The 18857-nt window shown below is 43.2% G+C and overlaps 1 pseudogene; it reads left to right on the top strand.

The window, feature by feature from the left end:
- The first annotated feature begins 4820 nt into the window (after positions 1-4820).
- Positions 4821-18552, top strand: LOC119514481 (annotated as a pseudogene).
- The last annotated feature ends 305 nt before the right edge of the window (positions 18553-18857 follow it).

The raw sequence follows: 18857 nt of genomic DNA, 5'->3' as shown, positions 1-18857 counted from the left end.
ACATTACTGAGGGCAGCTTTTATGCCACAATGGCAGAAACGAGCAGTTGCAACAGACTGTGTAGCTTGCAAAACCTAAAATCTTTACTATCTGGACCTTTGCAGAAAAAGTTTGTGGGCTCCTGGTCTAAAAGAATGATTCTCGCTCAGGAGGACGCCATCCCAGGCAGTGGGGCTTAGGTTCAAATCCACACTTAGCCATGTGGTTTCAGCTAATTTTTCTCACTTCCCTGAGCCTCAGATTCCTCAAGGGTAAAGGAGGGATAAGAATAGTAGCTGCCATGGGGTTTCTTTTTGGGGTGAAGAAATGCTCTGGAATTACATAGTGGTAATGTTTGCACAACTTTGTGACTTTACTAAAAACCACTGAATCATCATCGCTATAATTATCTGAAAAGGGGGAGTCATTTGAAGCAAAGCTGTGTAAAAAGATTTGCTGTATTGACTGACCTCTGTTATTTTCTATCTTTTCCATTACCTAGAATACTAAAGCATATGGCAAGCAAGCAGAATCAGCAGTCACACTGAAATCACACGATCTAAATTAAAAATATGTATCTTTTAAGATAAAAATAAATTTCTTTTTCCTTAAAATATTATCGTGCTTGTCAGATATGACTACACAAAAAATAAATTTTTCTCTATGGCAAAACGCACTATAAACAAAGTCAAAATATTAGATTAAGGGAACCATCTCCACATACAACAAAGAATTAATATGAAAAGTGGTCCCAAGAAGTAAAAGGAAGACAAAGAACACACTAGAAAAATGAGCAAGGGACACAAACAACTCATAGAAGTTGACTACAAAGGGCCAAAACATCTATGAAAAGATGCTCAACATCACAGGTAGTCAAGGAATTGCACATTTAGAACCAGAGGATGCCATTTTTATCTCTTCAGATGAGCAAAATTTAAATAATCAAAATATGTGGAGAAGTGGTGTTGAGCCCACAAATTGCTACATTTGGGAAAATAATCTGTATCTGTTAAAATTTAAAACAGTCATACTGTTTGATCCACCAATTCCCTGTCTGGGAACTTGTCCAGCCAAAATAAAAGCAGGAGTACATGAAGACAAGGATGTTCACTGAAGCACTCTATTTAACAAAAAACAAAACTGGAAGCAACCTAAACACCTATTGGTGGGAGAAGGTCTGGATAAATTAGTCTACGTGCCTACCATAGAATGTTAGCTACCAAAAAGAAGGAAATGTTGTGTGTGGATATGGGATGGCCTCTAAGTCATGGCATTAAGTGAAAAAAGCAAGATACAGAACAGTATACAGTATATGCACAATACATATTTATTGTTTCTTTATTATATGTGCATATATTATATATTTATTAGCATGTAAAATGGGAAAGACCATGTATATAAACATGTGCTTATCCATACTTAACATGGCTCTGAAAGGACTCATGAGAAAGGTAAGGCTGGTTGCTTCTCAGAAGACAACTGGTGGCTGGAGGAGAGGGAGGGAGGAAAGCACATATTTGAATGCTCTTATGTTGCTGGAATTTTGAACCATGTGTTGTATCAGTTATTAAAATTTTAGGAGAGTTAATCAAAAGAAAGATCTATATATATTGACCTGGAAAGATGTCCACAATATATTGTTATTTGAAAAAAAAAGCATGTTTCGGAACAATAAATGAATAGGATGATTCCTTTTCATTTTGTAAAAAAAAAAAAAAGAAAAAGAAAGAAAAAATGAAACAAAAGACCTCTAACACGCCACATACACATATATTTGCTAAAGCATTTGAAGAAATGAATATTTGAAAATATTTGAAAAAATGAATATTTTGTGAATATAATTATCACCAGTGAATTGTTACTTATAAGTTACTTATAAGTAGTTAAAACAGGGAATGTTATGTTTAATATAGTTACTGCAGTAAAAATTTTTTAAATAAATTTTTTTCTTTATACATGACAATGCATAACTTCTGTAATAAAAAATAGTATTAAAAAAATAATAAATTGCCATTGCTCTGATTTATTTTTGTCACAATGTTTAATTCATTTTGTATATAAACAATGTCTATATACAGTGTTTATATACAATGTTTTGTATATAAGCAAATGTTTATATACACAATGTTTAATTCATTTTGGCATTTAATTAACATTAAAAAAGCTACTGAATCTTTCAGATTCAGTAATAGTGGGCACAGGCTAACAGAGGCTGAGGACCCTGGTCTGGAAGATTTTCATGCCATCTCTTGTCCTTAGAAGTTTCAGGTTCTGAATTTTTAATCCAACAGGCTTGTCCTCCAAGGGCATCATTTGCCCTGCAGGTGAGAAATGTACAGACTCCTATTCAGGTTAGCTAATGCTGCCGTTATGCAAAACACCAGAGATGGATTGGCTTTTATAAAGGGGGTTTACTTGGTTACACAGTTACACTCTTAAGGCCATAAAGTGTCCAAGGTAACACATCAACAATCGGATACCTTCACTAGAGGATGGCCAATGGCATCAGGAAAACCCCTGGAAAAGCACGTGGCTGGCGTCTGCTCCAAAGTTCTGGTTTCAGAATGGCTTTCTCCCAGGATGTTCCTCTCTAGGCTGCAGCTCCTCTTCAAAATGTCACTCAGTTGCTCTTTAGGCATTTGTCCTCTCTTAGATTCTCAGGAGCAAAAGATTGCTTTCAAAGGTCATCTCCAAAATATCTCTGTAAGCTGCACCTCCTTTCTCAGCTCCTATGGTTCTTCAAAGTGTCCCTCTTGGCTGTAGCAAGCTCGCTCCTTCTGTCTGAGCTCATAAAGTGCTCTAGTAAACTAATCAAGGCCCATGCTGAATGGGCAGGGCCACACCTCCATGGAAATTATCCAATCAGAGTTTTCACCCACAGTGGAAACAACCTAATCCAAATGTTCCAAGTTAATCAGCACTAATATGTCTGCCCCCCCAAGACTGCATCAAAGAACATGGCTCTTTCTAGGGACACAATATATACAAGCCAGCACAACTCCCCAGTAAATTAAAGGGATATGGGGACATGTTTCGGAAACAGAACAGTGGGGACACAGCAGAGAAAACAGTTGCAATTCCTGGGACCAAGTCTTCCAGTCCCTGGGTCTGCCCTGCCTGGTGCTGCCCGTGCAGGGTCCCTGGAGAGCCACTGGGGCCCCTGAGGGTCACATTTTCCTTGTTTTTGGAGGGAGAGATAGTTGGTGGGTTTTGGTTCCCAGTGATGTCTAAGTGACACTTCACTCTCACACAAGGATGAAAGGCTGGGATGAGTCTTAAATGCTTAGTTCAGTGGGATTTCCAGCCACCTTTGTGTCCATGATCTGTTGGCTCTCCAGCAGACCTCTTCTTCAACCCTACCTCTGCCACATGCTCCTTATGGGATTCTGAGCAGGTGACATTACCTCAACTCCCCATCTGGAAAATGAGTGTGACAAACTTCCTCTCCCAGGAAGATATCAAGAGAAAATCAGGCTGCCAGTGAGCCTGGCACATGGTAAATTGGTTTCTAAGCCACTGGCCCGGGGTTACAGTGACGCAGAGCCCCCAAATATGTAAGGTTGCCTCCGGCTCTAACTGTATTGACCTGAGTGTGACCTCAGTGGCATGAGACAGACAGGACAGGGCACGAGTGCTTTGGTGTGGGAATGTGTGGGCTGAGTATGAGGGAAGATCTGTCTAGAGTTATCTCTTCAGGGGCTCACCTCAACTGGTTGGCTCAGCCAGAGCGCTGGCAGACTGTGCACCATCTTGAAGCCAGAAAACAAGGAAAGGAAGGCTGTTTTATCAAAGGCTCTGAGGCCCAGTTTGTAAAAATAGCCCTCCAAGTCCCTCATGGGGCAGAGGCAGCAACCCTTGCCCCCCTTTCTCCTGCTCCTCACACCTCAAGTGTGAGGACAAGCACAATCATTATTTATTTCAGAAATAACTGAGGTGGCGCTTGCCACAGCAACAGCTGAGGCTGCAAATGCCCAATTGGTTTGATTTATTTTTCAGGGAAATTGTTACATCCATCAATCACAGATCGGCCCACTGAGTGTCTCAGGAAGCCCTCCGGATGGCTGGGAGGGGGTAGGGAGAAGCTACTTAACTTAGGGAAACCTGAGAGCTAACAGGGTCTCCACTCTGGGGAGCTGACTCGATGTGGGAACTGGGCATTTTAGCACAGAATGGACTGTGACAGATAGGGAGGAAAGTCTGCGTTTGCTTCCAGGTTCTTCACTTCCAAGCTGTGTGACCTTGAGTAAGGTCATACCTTGTACCTGCATTTCCTCCTCCTAGGCTATTGGTCAGGGATTTGGAAGCAATACACTGCGGAAGGGTGGAAAGAGCCAGAAGAAAACACTGAGGCCCAGGGAGGTCCAGTGTCTGTCTGAGGCCACACAGTGGGTCACTGGCAATCAGGACCCTCCGGGATCCCAGCCCAGGGTTTTCACCTCCATGCCCTCTTTCTGCAGGCTTCCCGTGGTTCTCTCCCTTTCTGGGCCCATTCCCATGGGCCACAAGTGCTCGGTGGCTGCTCTCCCTCTGCTTTCCTGCAAACAGGCCTGGCACATGCCCAGCTGACCTTCTCCTTTGGCGCTGGCTTGAGGCTTGTTAAATACTCTCTGCTTCTTCCACATTCTCAGAGGAGGCCCAAAGGGTGGCTCCACCAAAAAACTAGGGGATGGGACTAGATGAACTCCAAAAAGGGAAGAGATTCTTTTTACCCAGAAGTCCTTCTGAATCCCAGGGATTTCTGTTCTGATTCTGGCTGTTCCCATTGCTTCCATGGTATGATGTTTCCAAATTCCTGACCAATAGCTTCCATCCAAGGCAGGTCTAAAGGGTGGCTCTCACAGATGAATGGCAGCAAACAGTGGCCTGGCAGCTGTGCCCTGGAACCATACTGCCTGGGTTCAGATCCCAACTCCACCAAAGACTGGTTGTGTGATCTTGAGAAAGTTGCTTCACCAACCTGTACCTCAGTTTCCCCATATGAAAAATGGGGATAATGATAGTATTTACCTTATAGGGTTGTTATGAAGCCTAATTTGATTATCTTTGCCTATACTCATAGGCCTACCACAGTATCTGGCAAACATTAGACACTCAATAAATATTTGTCACCTGGCTGATGATTCAGAAGCTCTGCAGAAAATGTGGTTAGTGAATAGAGAAAACTTGCTTCTTAAAAAGACCAGTGAAACACTAGAAAAACGTTAATATTCTATATAATAATATATTAAAATATATGAAATTAGGGTGAGGATTAATTTAATACAAATAGCCAAGTTTCACTAATTCTTAACTTTTATTTATTACTGCTAGACTTAACCTTCATGTAGGGCTTTGGCCTAGAATAGAAAATTTCTCTTAACTCACTTTTCATCTCTTAACAGTCTAAAAATTCTCTGGGATGTATATATAAAAATCTCTGTGGGGCTTGAAAACACTTGAGCAGCAAAAGACTTTGCAAGTAGCTTTTCTTACATTTTCTTCTGGCCGACAGTGTCCTTATTACCAAAAGGACTATCCCTTTTAGTTGGAAGTGCTAATTAGTGTCTCTGTTTCTCCTTCTTTTTCTGCTTCTATTTTTTTTTTTCCTGTATTTCAATCCATAGGAGGAAGGAAGGAAGGAAAGAAGAAAGGAAGGAAGGAGGGAAGGAAGGAAGGAAGAAAGAAAAGAAGGGAGAGGGGGGAGAGAGGCAGAAGAAAGAGAGAGACAAGACAGAGAGAGACAGACAGACAGAGACAGACACACGGAGACAAAGAAAGCAAGCTCCAATCCAGAAGTCTCTCCCCTCACCAGAAGCATGAACATTTGACTGTCTTTTCTCTGAAAAGAAAAAGATTTCCCTTTATCTGTCAGCTTCTCCCTAGTTATTTTCTCTTCTTTTTTCAAAGGAAATTGCTTCTAGCTTCTCCCCTTCCCTCCTGACCAATTACTTAACTGGGTATACTGTAAAATAAGGTTTACATTAAATCATTTCCATGGCAATCTCACACACCAGATCGCTGGTTTTAAAGCAACCCTATCCCTTTTCCAGTTACAAATTCAAGCTTGCCAAAATGTAACTTTTCTTTAAAGTACACAGACAGAACCTAACAAGGTTTGTAAAGAGAGAGAAAATGGTTGCACAAGATAGGGGTCCCTTGATACTGAGCAGGGGATGAGTTCCTGAAAACAATCCTCTGTAAATCATGGTCACGCCAAAGCCATTTTAAGTCTGCGTTAAGAAGCCTTGTTGAATTATACATATATCAGAGAGCTCTTGATGTTGGAGCACTGCCCTCCACGTGCCAGACACAAGGGAAAGCACTTTGCATACATGAGTTACCTCATTTAATTTAATCCTCCTTGAATCCTGCAAAGATTTTTGCCCACAGATATTCATTAGAGACACTGAGCATCTGCTCCTATGAAAACATTTTGGCCCACAAATTAAGTAGTCGGGATTGAAGTGTTCATACATGTAACCCCTAATAATAAAAGCTGCCAATTACTGCACATCCAGTACTGAGCAATGTGGCCACATCATCTCACTTAATCATCAGAGCAAGCTTAGGAGTTATGATTCTCCCTATTATAGAAAACAAAACTAAGGCTCAGGGAGAGAAATTGAAGCTGCAAAGTTGGGATTTGAACCCAGGTGGGTTTAGTCCCAAAGCTTGTGCTCTTATAACTCTGCTTTCCAGAAATGCTTCCAGCCAGATAGGCAAGGAAAAGAACATCACTCTTTAGAAGACCCGGGCCTCTGGGTCAGGGCGTGATTGTCCTGGGCAAGCTCTGTACAGGGTTGGGTAACTCTGAGGCATGGGAGGAGGGGAGAGAGGAAGAGAGAGCAGCAGATACTTTTCCCCACTCCTTGAAGTTGCTGAGCTGCATTCCCACTATCTGAAGGCCCATCTTACCCCCTTGTCCCCCTCAGTTTTTCCACCTGACCACATCCTACTCATCCTCCAATTTAAAAGCTGCCTCCTCTGTGAAGCCTCCCTGACTTCTCAAGTGGATTTCAGTCTAAAAGTTCTGGCTCAGACCCTTATGAGCCACGGGACCTGTGACAGATTAATTTACCTCTCTGGGTCTCAGTTTACTCATCTGTAAAATGGGGGCCTCACAAGGACCTTGTGAGGTTTCAAGATGAGAATGTACAGTAAAGCTGCATAGAGCTCCAAGCCATAGAAGTGCCCAGAAAATGACAACTCTCAGTATTAGCCTCCTCTGGAAGTTTGTTCCCATCTCCATTATTGCAATTATTTTCTTTGTAATTTGCACATCTCCCCAGAAGTCCTTGCAGCCTTGAGGGCATGGTCCAGGCCTCTTCATTTTCTCTTCTGTGTCCTGAGCCCTGGTGGTAGTAAAAGTTTGTTGATTGACTGTATAAAAGGTTATCTGGGACCATCTCTCAGAACATTGGGTTCCTGGGAGTGGAGTGAAATGTGGATCAGGAGAAGTGGGGTGCTGAGGCTTTCTGCTTTTCAAATGCAAACACAAAAACCCAGAGAAAGATCCTCGTTAGACCAGCCAGATTTCAGTTGGGCCTAGGTGATGTGCCACCGAGAAGAGCCATAAACTAGGGACTGGGGTGGGAAGGTATGTGTCCTGGGGTAAGAAGATGGAAACACAACTTTGTCTGGGGCTATCCGAGGCTACATCACTCTGAACAACATCATGGTGCCTTACACCTAGTTTTGGAATAAAGCAGAGTGTATAAAAATAGATAAAATAACAGAAAACATCTGTGAGGTTTGGAATTGCACGGTAACCCAGAAAATCATGTTCTTAAAGCTAATCCATTCCTGCGGGCATAAACTTATTATATACCTATTGTAACTTAAGGCGTAGCCTTAATCCTCTTACTGGAATCCTTTATAATAAAATGAAATTCAGACAAAGAGAGAGAAAGCCATGGAAGCAAGAAGCTGAAACAGAACCCGGAAGAGAAGGGAGAGACCAGCAGATGCTGCCCTGTGTCTTGCCAAGTGACAGAGGAGTCCGGGATCGCTGGCAGCCGGTCTTCAGAAAGAAAGCATCGTCCTGATGATACTTCATTTGGACATTTTCACAGCCCCAAAACCGTAAGCTTGTAAGCTACTAAATTTCCATTGTTAAAAGCCAACCCATTTCAAGGGCCTACCCATTTCAGCAGCCTAGCAAACTAAAACAACATCTTATAGGCCATCCAAGCCATGTGTGTTCTCTGTCCATTGACATCCCAAGACTGGTCTATCAAGGCCGAAAAAAAAAAAAAAGAAAAGACTGCAACTTGTAGGCAAATGTGTGTGTGGGATTGGGGGTGTTGGGCAGCAGCATGGGAGATGGGGAACTTCTTAATTACAGCAGACTCAAGGCCTCTCTGCAGGGCTGCCGGCTCTTTTTGGCCCATCCTCCTTCCTCCCCATCACTTGGCTCTGAGGCCACTTGTGGATATTGAGGAAGGGGCATCTTCCAGGCTGGTGGGTGGCCCCTGGCTTGCTTAGGCTCATGACAGTTTTCAGACAACTGCTCCTCGGGGAGCCACACAAAGTGGGTGGCTGAGGCCAAACAGAAAGCAGAAGAGGTAGAACCATTTCTGGAAAGAACCAGGATCACACATGAAATTCTCAGGTGCACTCTCTTCCAGACTTCTCTTACTGTAGCTGCTGCCTGGTTTTTCCTGTTCCAATTTGAAATTGGCCCAAAATTGGAATTTGGGGAAAACTGGGAAGAACTTGGAAACCACCTGGGCCTAATCAACATTTCTGTGAGTGCCCAGACCATGAGGATACAAAGACTGATAGTGATAAATGAGTATGAAATGTATGCTTTCCCCTGCCTCATTGCCGCAGCAATGAAGCATTTCCAGCTGAAGCCCCTGGATACCTCCTCTCAGAGAGCAGGTCATCCAAGTCCCAGCCAGCCCTGAGTCTCAACCTCCAAATCCCCACAGGCCAGGCTGCCCTTGCTGGGCAAAGAGAGGGAGCACCTGACAGATACCTGACCTACCTCTTCTCCCTTCTCAGATACTGGAGAAGAGAGATGTACTCCTCAGGTACTCTTCTCAGGTCCAGTTCAGATACTGGAAAGACAATGGAGCTTCTCACAGACCAACCTCTGTGGTCAGTCAAAGCAGAGTAAGAGCAAAAAGACATGAAATGGGACAGTTGCTGCCTCTGAGCTCCCCACAGAGAGGCCCATTTCCCACTCCCTAAGGCCAGTGGACAGGGGCTGCCCTGGGCCCCCCAGCTGCCACTCCCAGTGCCAAGCTCACAGTGATGGGGCCTCCCAAGCAGCCTAGGGTCCCGGAACCCAGACCCCCGCACCGTTGGGTTCCTGTCCAAGTCGGCGAAGACTGAGTAAACCCAAGGAGATGTCTTCAATTTTAACCAAGACTTCTAGGGTTTCCTACACATGGGTAGCCTGCACCAGAAACAACCCCACCTGGGAACATTCCTTTCTCCGGGTCTCTAGCCTCCTTTACCAGCATTTTGCAAAGGGGGTTCCTCAGAACACCAATAGATGTGCCATGACAGAAAGGTGCTGGGGTCAAAATTGCGTTGGAAAATTTGAGGTTAAATAAAATGAAATGAGTTTCTTCCAAAAAAAAAAAAGAAAGAAATGGATGCTTTCCTTATGCCAGACACTTTTCCCAGCACTTTATATCCATAAAATTATTTTATTTCATTTAATTATTACAGTAACTCTAGAGGATAGCAGCTATGATTATTATTCACATTTTACAGATGAGGAAACTGAGGCACAGAAAGGGTAAGTAATTTGCCCAAGGCCGCATAGGTTCTAAGAGGCAGAGCCTGGATTTGAACCCAGGCAGTTGGGCTCCAGGCTCTTCCCACCATGGAAGTCCTTGAGGTGCTCACAGTCTGGTGAGTTTACACAGATGATGGACAAGAAAACAGGCTAAGAAAAGGCTTTCTGGAAGAGACACATAAGCTGAGATTTGAGGAAAAGGAGAGAGGTGGAAAGGAGATCCAAGCAGAGGGGGCAGTGGAAGCAAAGGCCTGCAGGCAGGTCCAAGGCTCGGAGAAGGGCAGTATCTTGTTCAGGGTCCCACAGAGAGCCAGCGGCACAGTCAGACCTAGAACCCAGGCCTCAGACCCCCTGTCCTCTACCACGTCGCCTATGAAGATCCTCAGCAGCAGCAAGCCAAGCCAGCAAGTTCGGCAAACCTGCTGCTCAACCCTGTAGAACAGGATACAGACATGCCTGCTGGGAGTGTCGGATGGATTTGCAAGGAATCACTAGGGAACAAGACAAGGCGGTAAAGGGCAATTATTAAGCATTTTGGCACAGATGGGGGCTCCTTAAATCAGTGCTCATGACACTCTGCTCCCCCCATCTTCATTTGAAAAATGCCCCCTCCCCCCCAAAGATATGCCAATGTCCTAAACTTCAGAACCAGTGAATATGACCTTATTTGGAAAAAGGGTCTTTGCAGATGCAATTAAGTTAAGGATCTTGTGAAATTTCAGATTATCCAGGTGGGCCCAAAAAGCCAGTATGAGTGTCCTTATAAGAGAAAGGCAGGGGGAGATCTGACAGACATGGAGGAGAAGGCTACACAGAGACAGGGCAGAGACATGGGGCCACAACCGAGGAATGCTAACAGCCACCAGAAACTGGAGGAGGCGAGGAACGGATTCTCCCCTGGAGCCTCCAGACAGAGAGCAGCCCTGCCCACACCTTGATTTGGACTTCCGGGCTCCAGAACTGTGGCAGAATAAATTTCTGTTGATTCAAGCCACCAAATCTGTGACAATTTGTCATGGCAGCCACAGTAAACTAACACACTGTCTCCCTTTCCCATTATCCCTTTTCCTGCTCCTCCTTTCCTGAGAAGAAGCAAGGGATAAGGGGCTTCTCTGACCTGAACTATGGGGCATCTCTGTGCAGAGGAGTCAGAAGCAGCTGGGCCATCTAAGCCTCTCCTTCTGCCTCTTTCCCAATCCCCCATATCCTTATCCCACATCACTGGACATGTCCTGGCCACAACCTAGGAATCAATCACCCAACCTCCTGTTTATAGGCAGGTCTTGGAGACCCAGAGAGGGGTCATGACTTTCCTGAGCTCACATGATGAATCAGTCACAGCTCCAGGGCAAAGTGCCCTGCCTGCCAGTATTTCTACAAGTTCACTCTCCTACTTCATGTTCCTTCTGGCACCGAGCGGGCACACAGCAGCCCTTTGGAAACTTACCTAGAGAGACAATACGGGGCCATGACGAAGAGCACGGGCTTTGGAGACACACAGACCTAAGTTTGAATCCTTTCATGCTCTGCAACCTTAAGTAAGTCACTTCACCTCTCTGAGCCTCAGTTCCATCATTCGTAAAGGGGAAATAATTATAGCACCTCCCTCAGAACTATCCTGAAAGACATTAAAGACATTAAGAGCATGGACTCAGGAGCCAGATTGCTTGGTTCAGATCCCAACTCCACCACACACCAATATTTGACTTGAGCAACTGTGCCTCAGTTTCTCCATCTGTAACATGAGGATATTAATAGTACCTACCTTATAGCGTGGCAAGGAGTAAATGAGATATTTTACATAAAATGCTTAGGATGGAGTCCGGCATATATCAAGTTCTTAATACATGATAGCCATCTTTAGGTATTAATATAGGTTTGTCAGAGGCGTTGTATGGGATAATGCATAGAAACCATTATCACAGTGCCTACAAATGGCACCTGCTATCTCTGCTGTCACTTGTTGCTGAGGGGCTGCAGAGGACAGAGCTGCCATTCCCTGGTTCCCCAGCCAGGCTGACATTCTCCCCACCACCTGTAGGCCCTCCATTTCCCTCCCTGAAAGCCCAACATTCTAGAGCAGTTTCTGATGCCCATTACAGATTTAGTTCCTCTAATCCACCCAAAACACATTTACCAATTGTCAACCACTTACAAGCAATTAAGCTTCCACTTTAGATGTCAAGACAGAAATACATTTTGCTGCTGAGTGGTGAGGCGTTCAGACAGCTGTCAGACTCAGTTCTTGATATTCTTTTTGGTTTAGCAAAGACTTCCATAGACTTATATACCATTAAAGTCAGAAGGAACCCGAGAGAGGCCATTTTATATAAGCAGAAACTGAGGCCCAGGAGAGTTCAGGAAGCCAGGGGCAGAGACTACAAAGAACCATGCTGCACGTATTTGTTTTTTAAGCCTAAAAACATTACAAAATGTACCATATGTATAAAGGTAGTATGTAAAATATTATCTGTTCTGTTTAAAAAATGATAACCAATGTATACCCCAGCATCCACCTTCCAGTTTAAAAAATAAAATTAATACCAATACTTGTAAAGCCCCTATAGTTGCATCTATTTAAACAGGGGAGTTTAAATTGCAGAGGAGTCAGCTGCTACAGAACATAAGGGGGTCCACTGAAAGAGACCCCCCTCCCCCAATAAGAAACCCATGAAGGTAGCTTTGAGTGGTTCTCTGTTCTTCATAATCTCTGTAGTGTAGCCCAGATTTTAAGCTTGAATATTCCATCATCATTTTCAAAACCAGACATTTTCCATGGCGGTGGTTCTAGCCAAATGTTTCAGCCTCTCGATGTCATCTTGGCCTTCCACTTTTGGGAAGCTGGTAGTCCTTGCCCCAACTTGAGTGGTCACCACATTTGAAAACATCACCATCATCATAATAGCTACCGTTTACTGAGTGTTCAGCTGTCCTGGGAAGGGGGCTAAGCTGTTTACATGCATTTTCTCACTTAGTTTTCACAGGAATCTTAGGAGGAGTCACCATTAATAAACCCTCTTTGCAAATGAAGAAGCTGAGGCCCAAGAGGGTAAAAAATCTTGAGTAAGTTAGGATGGGGCATAGGCAAGATTTGAACCTAGGTTACAGGGGGCCTGAAGCTTATGCTATTTGTGGGGACCATCTTTAAGAAAAGGATAAAAACTTAGAAACAAATTTTTTTCTGGTATTTTTTTTAACTTTATCAAAAATTTAAAAAAAAATTTCAAACAAAACAAAGGAATAAGAAAAATAAATAACCTAAAATAACTACATTGCTTCCAACATGTTCCTACCATACCCCAGGAAAATTAACAAACCATAGTCATTCCTGAGCATTCCTATGTCATTAAAATTACTCTCAATATCTTATCTGTTCTTATTAGATTACCGTTCTCCCTTCACTAGTTGCTGTCTATCTCTAGGTCCCCTACATTCTACAGTATAAGACACTTGTTTTAATTTTTCACAGAGTTCACATTAGTGGTAACATATAATATCTCTTTTTTTGTGCCTGGCTGATTTCACTCAGCATTATGCTTTGAAGGTTCATCCATGTCGTCATATGTTTCATGACCTCATTCCTTCTTACTGTCATGTAGTATTTCATCATGTGTATATACCACATTTTGTTTATCCACTCATCTGTTGAAGGATATTTGGATTGTTTCCATCTCTTGGCAATTGTGAATAAGGCCACTGTGAACATCGGTGTGCAAGTATATGTTCATGCCACTGCTTTCAGATCTTCTGGGTATATACTGAGAAGTGAAATTGCTGGATCGTAGGGTAACTCTATATCTAGTTTTCTGAGGAACTGCCAAACTGTCTTCCACAGTAGCTGTACCGTTATATAGTCCTACCAGCAATGAGTAAGAGTTCCAATTTTTCCACATCCTTTCCAGCATTACAAACAAATCTTGATATGAAAGTGTTGAAGTAAAAGGAGACAGCAAATGTTCTTAAATAGTTGTGGCTAAAACATCTTGTTTTTGCCAATGTTACAAAAATGTTTACACATTGATAGATCTTATCCCAGGACTTTGGAAGGAGCCAGTGTAAATGAGGGGCCTGAGGCTATAGCTTCACCAGGGGCTCAATAAATCCACCTGTGTCTCTGCAATAGCAGTGGTTCTCAACAAAGAATCAATATGTCAACAGCACTGAGGTGGAGAAACCCTGTGCTAGAGTGAGGAAACCTGAAGAAAGAGGTTGACAAATGCTCTCTGGGTGGGCAATGATTGCACCCAAAGAGAATTTTTCACCTGACTTTCAAATCCATTGTCTCTCTCAGGTCCTGGGAAGGTAGCTGGAGAAGTAGGGAATGGGCTGTTCACTTTCAGCGTTAGAGGGAGGGTGACTGGCCCAGAGGCTCCTGTGCTTCCTGACTCTCTTCCTTTGGGCCTTCCCTGTCCAGTGCAAAGAGTCAGCCCTGGTTCCATGGATGGGGAAAGGAACAGTGGATGCTTCCACTCCAGGCTGAAGCTCAAGTCGCATAACTTCTGAAAGCAAACACTCCTCCAACATGAGAATTGATTTGCTCCTGGAGGTTACCCCTTTCTAATCTGACTGATAAATTTGTGTGCTCCTATTACCCTGGTTTCCATCCTATTTGCTGCGAAATATTAACTCTTGTCTTATTATGTCAAAGGTGCCTTTCCCCTTCCTTGCCCTGAATTGCATTACAAAGCTTCCTCTCATTAGGCAACAGTAAAAGGTGTCCCAATCAGAAGCTTCTCCCCTTACCTGGAAGGGGGAAAGGGAAGATGTTTCACTTCACCTTGCTGTTGTTAAGCTTCTCTTATTTCTTGCCTGGCACTGTCTCCCAAGTACAACATATGGCAAGGCTTTTTATTTCCTCTTTGCTGCACTTAGAATGAATTATGTGTGGAACCCCAAAAGATTGATTTTGGGAAAACCTAAACTGGGTCCCCAACCAATGATCTTCTGCAGGAGGTGACTGAGAAACACAGAAATCATATGCCTCCTCCATTGGAGGGAAATATATAGACGAATCAGGGACAGAGAACATGTGAATGATTTGGTAAAACCTCTAAGACTTCTACCAACAGGTACAAATTAACCTAATACCCAGGTGATCATCAGAGCCACAGTCAATATAGAAATGATGCGCTTGGCATAGGTTGCTAAACAGTAGCCGGGATATCTCCTTGACCTGTACCTTTGGAGGAGTTGCCCAGATGAGGAATTATCCAGGTAACTAAATCTTAACCCATTCTTTAAAACAATTTCCATTTTAGACAGAAATCTTTCTTAAAAGGTGGTGGTTCAACTGCCCCATCCCTCTTGAAAGAAGAAGCTGGGTATGGAGGAGAAAGCTCTAGACTTTTAGATAAATTCAAGTCCTAGTTTTTCTAATAAGTCAATGCAATTTTAATCTTCCTAGACCTCAACTTCCTCATTTGTAAAGTGAGATTAAAAGGAATCATATCTTAATTCCTGTTCCTCTTTCATCCATCCACCCACTCACCCATCACGTGCTAGGTACAATCATAATTCTAAAACTCTGATTCAGAAATAAGCCCTATGCCTATGGCTCACTTGAATAAGACCCACCCCCTCCTTCTCTGAATCTGTTTTCTCAACTGCCAGATGGGTCATGAGACTCAAAATGAGGTAATGGGTGAGAGCATAACTTGTAAACAGAAAGACGTACAAATGTAAGCAATTATCATGATCATTCCAAGTATAATTCATTGTATACTTTCTTGCTGTGCAGCCCTGTTTGTTAGGAGGAAAGGATGGCCTGGAGTAAGGAGGCAGGGAAAACAGGCTGTTGCAGTGACATAGGCAAGACAGGATGAGGTGTGGGACAAGGATGGTATGGGTGTGGGAAGAAGAGAATGGAATTTAAGACATTTCGGAGAAAGGATCTGGGCTGGAGGCAGATTAGATATTGGGATGAGGTGTAACTGAGAGATAACTGTCAAAAATGTATGAGCTGAGGAGCCATTGGCAGTGAGGTGGCCTTCAGAGGGGTGAGCTATTCCAGCTGGGATGGGGGGGAGTCCGTCTCCCCTTCCCCACCCACACCTTCCCCCCAAGGTTTTGGACTCTCTACACAGTCACAGTTTGTTCTGGGAATTGAAGTGTCTTTTGGTTACAGGCACAGGGGCTTTCTGAGCTTGGCATTTAAATGCGTATGCCAGAATTCTCCTAGGGGGCCATCTCCAGGATGTCTCAATATAAGATGTCTGATTACATTCCAGAAACATTGGACACTAGTCTAGTCCTAACCCTACCAGCTTCTTCCCCTTCTCAACACTCAAGTCCCAAATCATATCTTTGAGACCATCTTATGAACAAAAAGAATACACTCAAAATATATTTATAAACCATATATCGGATAAGGGTTTTATATCTAGACAATATAGAGAACTTCTACAACTCAACAACAAGAAAACAAAAGACCCAATTTAAAAAATAGGCAAACGCAACTTGGCAGGTGAAATCACTACCCTCCCCCCTACATGGGATCTGACACCCAGGGGAGTGAATCTCCCTGGCAACGTGGAATATGACTCCCGGGGAGGAATGTAGACCTGGCATCATGGGATGGAGAACATCTTCTTGACCAAAGGGGGGATGTGAAGGAAATGAAATATGCTTCAGTGGCAGAGAGATTCCAAAAGGAGCCGAGAGGTCACTCTGGTGGGCACTCTTATGCACAATATAGACAACCCTTTTTAGGTTCTAATGAATTGGAGTAGCTAGCAGTAAATACCCGAAACTATCAAACTACAACCCAGCACCCTTGAATCTTGAAGACAATTATATAAAAATGAAGCTTATGAGGGGTGACTATGTGATTGGGTGAGCCATGTGGACCACACTCCTCTTTGTCTTCACTCCTCTATGGGTCTTGGGGACTGTGCTGGGATTCCGGCCGCCAACAATTGTCCAGAGATAATGCAGAAGGTGTCCCCTGGCTCCTGACCAGTGAATAAAGATTTGAGACAGCCAAGTTCGTGTTTTCTCCTGATCAAGAAAATCATCCATCCAGAGCACCTGTAAAATATGGTGAACTCCTTGTCTTAGGGTACGGTGGGTCTCTCCCAGTGGCAATAGAGGAAGGAGGAAAAGTAGATGAAGCCCAGCCCCGTGCATATTGCTTGTTCTCCTCAGGCTGCAAAGGCAGTAAGCCACAAAGACCAGTGTCCTATATCACATACCTTATCTCCGCCTGGACGGTGGTGGTTGAATACTCTCACGACAGCAACACTGATGTGTTTCAGATCGGTGGGTCAGCTGAAAGCCCTATCGATTTTGTAGTAACTGGCACAGTTCCTAGAAGTCAAAGTAATTCTGATACACAGTCAGTGCAGAGCGCTACATCAAGATTTTTCTGTAGACTTATATGTGAACAGAATGCCCCTTTACAGCATGCATTTACACTGCAGGCTTTGGCTCATCAAAAAAACATCTTTCTGATGAGCCTGGACCCACCATGATGGGATTAAGAAAGCCTTTTTGACCAAAACGGGGAAGAGAAATGAAACAAAATAAAGTTTCGGTGACTGAGAGATTTCAAATGGAGTAGAGAGGTCTTTCTGGAGGTTATTCTTATGTATTATATAGATATCTCTTTTTAGTTTTAGTGTATTAGAATAGCTAGAAGGAAATGCCTGAAACTGTTGAACTGCTTTGATTCTTGAAGACGATTGTATAACTAATAATCTTACATGGGGTGATTGCGTGATTGTGAAAACCTTGTGGCTCACACTCTCTTTATCTAGTGTATGAACAGTTGAGTGGAAAAATGGGGACAAAAATTAAATGAATAATAGGGGTGGGGGTGGGGGATGGGATGTTTTGGTGTTCTTTTTACTTTTATTATTTTTTTTGAGTAATGACAATGTTCAAAAATTGTGGAGATGCACAACTATATGATGGTACTGTGAACAACTGTTTGTACACTGTGGATGATTGTATGGTATGTGAATATATCTCAACAAAGCTGAAAAATAAAAAAAAGAAAGAAGAAACCCAACCCTGCCAGATAATAAAGAAAAAAAATCTTTCTTGGGGAGAAGGCAGCCAAATGGAAGACATCAGATAGGCAGATGGATGACTTGACCACTGATGGAGCTCTTACTATCCATCCACTCACTGGGTTCACAAAAGACTCCATGCCCAGGATACGGAGAGAAATACCAGTGTGTGGAAATGTTTTCAGCCTGCCCCAAACCATACTAGCTCAGCAAAGAGGAAGAATGGTGGAAATCGAAGCCAATCAGTTACAAAATGGCTCGTTAATTGACCTCTGTGGTACAACACTGCTGTGGTGTACTACAAAAGGCTCTCCCAAACTCCTACAGTGAAGTATTTAGAAGCTTTAAGACAGGAAATCAGTGCAGACCGACCTCAGTGCCCTGTAAGGCTCAATCACTGGCATTACTTAGTATGAAGAGGAAAATGTTGTCGATGGAAAACAACCATAGATATATCTAAACTGTGGCCATGTCCATGGCTACCATAACTGCGGAAACCAAGAAGAACGTGACAGGAAAGATCGTGATTGTCCTATGCGTAAGTCCGTTGGTCCCTATGTTCCTCTGTGGCTTGGAAGTGAAGCTGGGTTTTATGTGGACACCAGCCCTCCAACCCATGCGTTTTGCCTGGGTGGGCATGCGTGTTCAGAAAAGACAAGTTCCTGTTGGTCTCATATCTCACTTCCTCACAGTACTCATACTTTTCATGCAGTCTGTCTGTTTTGTGCTCATCAGTTGGCTGGTGAACAAGGCTACAGCAGACTGATTTTCCAAGAAATATCTAGACCAACAGACAGTTGTTCTCCAGGACTACATTATAAATTTATAAGATAAGTGATTTGGGATTTCCAACCTGTTGTCCATATCCCAGTTTCTCTGTTCTCATCTTTTGCATTAAGATGAAGAATTTTTAAAAAACATTTATAATAAATAGTAGCAATTTCTGAGCAAAAGCCTGGGAAATTCAAGCAAAGGGATTTCTAAAAGCACCAGACTTCTGAATTCTGTGTTTTGTAAATATATTTGGAGGAAAAAAAGACAGTCTAATTTGATGCCTTCATTGTAGTGTTTTTTAATCACCCATCCTCAGTGCTGAAAAATTGTTTTGTGTAACTGAGGGTACTATTGGCTCAAACTAT

Source organism: Choloepus didactylus, chromosome 2 (genome assembly GCF_015220235.1).
Source record: "Choloepus didactylus isolate mChoDid1 chromosome 2, mChoDid1.pri, whole genome shotgun sequence".
NCBI classification, from domain to species: Eukaryota; Metazoa; Chordata; class Mammalia; order Pilosa; family Megalonychidae; genus Choloepus; species Choloepus didactylus.
The sequence above is the reverse complement of the archived record's forward strand: the minus strand, read 5'-3'. Positions and strand labels throughout refer to the sequence as shown.